A 2,654-nucleotide genomic window follows, 5' to 3' on the forward strand; every position below is an offset into this window, starting at 1 on the left:
TATGCAGGCACCGCAAGTAGTTAGGCAAGTTGATAGGACATCATCATTTGTCGTGAGAGGAATTGAAAATATAAGTAGAAAGGTTATGCTGTCTCACCAGGACACTGGTGAGACCATATTGAGAACACTATGTACCTTATTTGAAGAAGGATGTAATCAATTGGAAGCAATTCAGGGAAGATTTACCAGAATAGTAGCTATAATGCCAGGATTTTTAAAATTATTCTTTCACTGGATGTGGGTATTGTTAGCTAAGCTAACATTTATTGCCCAACCCTAATTTCCCAGAAGGTAGTTAAGAGCAAACCACATCACTGGGAGTCTGGAGTCACACCTAGATCAGCAGTTTTCTTCCTCAAAGGATTAGATTAGATTCCCTACAGTATGCAAACAGGTAATTTGGCCCAACAAGTCCACACCGACCCTGAGGAGTAACCCATGCAGACCCATTTCCCCTACCCTATATTTACTCCTGACTAATGCACCGAACACTATGGGCAATTTAGCATGGCCAACCACCTGACCTGTACATCTTTGGATTGTGGGAGGAAACCAGAGCACCTGGAGGAAACCCATGGACACAGGGAGAATATGCAAACTCCACGCATACAGTTGCCTGAGGCGGGAAATGAACCCAGGTCCCTGGCGCTGTGAGACAGCAGTGCTAACCACTGCGCCACCCCAGCATAGATTAAACATAGATTAGGTGATTTTTTTTTATTCTGAAGCACAAGTGTCTTTTGGAATATGCTTCTTGAAAAGGTTATGGAAACAAAATCCATGAATTTCTTTTTAAGGAAGAGTTGGATAGATTCTGGATATTAGTGAACCAGATGGCTTTTCCTGACAATCAACAATGTTTTCAAGATCATCATAATGCTCCTAATTCCAGATTTTTAGGAATTCAAATTCCACCATCTGGACATGTCTGGATTTGAACCAATGTCCCTAGACCCTTACTTGGGTCTCTGGATTAACAGTCTAGCTATAATACCACTCGGTCATCACCTCTACTCGAACACAAAAAGATAGGACATACTGGACTTGTATCTAGTGGAATTAGAAGTGTAAGAGGTGATTCAATTGTATGTTTGAAACATACAATCCTAAGGGATTTTGACAGGTAGATGTGTTTATCAGAGAACCAGTGTAAAAATCAGTGGTCATCTATTTAATTCATTGATTAAATGATTTTAAAAAAATTTTGGAATAGGCTTCCTGAAAAGGTTGTGGAAACAAAATCCTTGAATTTTTTTAAGGAAGAGGTGGATAGATTCTGGTTGAGCAAGGGGATGGTGAAAGGTTGTCAGGGTACTTAGGAATGTGGATATGAGGTTACAATCAGATCAGCCATGATCTTATTGAATGGCAGAGCAGGCCTATTCCTGATTCATATGTCACTAGTGAATAATTGTGAAGTTTCAGTTCTGGGATGAGACTTTGCTAGGCAGGATTTGGAACATTGGCCAAGTAACATTATTACCCGATCCCAGTCCTGTCTTTCTGTTGGATTTTACTGGATCATGGAATATTGCATGTTTATCTCTTATACAGCTTAATTTAAAAAGATCAGAGGCATACAGCAATGGAAACAAACAGTTTGGTTCAACCGGTTCGTGCCAACCTTAATCTGTAAATTAGTCTCACCTGCCTACACTTGGTCCATATCCTTCCAAACATTTCTTATTCATAAACTTATCCAATTTTTAAAAATATTCTAACTATACCTGCATTTACCACTTCCTCTGGAAGTCCATTCCACATATGAACCACAATTAAAAAGTGCCCCTCATGTTCTTTTTAAAATGTTTCTCCTCTCACCTTAAAAATATGCCCTTTCGTCTTAACAGCCCCGACCCGTGGGAAAAGACACCTGCCAATGCATTTGGCAAAGCAATACAGAGTATGTCACAAATACTGACTAACATAATTGTAAAATTCTATTTTACTTGCTTAAACTTTACAAAACCCTGAGGTAATGTTTTGGGGAGGTTGGGTACAAATCACTTCCTCATACAATCATGATTTGGTACAAATAGTCCAGTGTGATCACATGATCAAGTTTAGGTGACATTAAACATTTGTTTTATAGTTCTTTCACATGATTAGACAAACCCAATGATTCTTGTAGTAAACAGTCACTACTAAACATAGAATAGAAATAATGAAGGACCTTTGCCCGAAACGTCGATTTTCCTGCCCTTTGGATGCTGCCTGACTGCTGTGCTTTTCCAGCATCACTTTAACCTCGACTCTAATCTCCAGCATCTGCAGTACCCACTTCTGCCACAGCACAGAGATGACTCCATTCTTACATTGACTGGAGAGCACTGGTTCTACATTTTATAGGTTATATAAACTGAAAGAGCATCTTTCACCTTCATATTAAAAGTATGACAATTCAATGCTAGGTTAATAAACTCGCTTCACTTCCAACTCCTTGCTCCCCTAAACTTTTCCGTCCACCTTGCTGACCAACTAAAACACAAAATTCCTCTAACACTAAATAAATAAAAGCTTCTACATATTTAAGTCTGAAACCTCGTGGCACATTTTCCATCCCGCACTCTCATATTCCATTTGCATGTTTACATTCTAAATCCTTTGTGGGGATTGGTGTGAGGCAGAGTGCTCTTACATAACTAAATGTGGGG

The sequence above is a fragment of the Chiloscyllium plagiosum genome, unplaced genomic scaffold (genome assembly GCF_037043375.1).
Source record: "Chiloscyllium plagiosum isolate Xiang-an unplaced genomic scaffold, Cpla_swu_hap1 HiC_scaffold_3, whole genome shotgun sequence".
Taxonomy (NCBI): Eukaryota; Metazoa; Chordata; class Chondrichthyes; order Orectolobiformes; family Hemiscylliidae; genus Chiloscyllium; species Chiloscyllium plagiosum.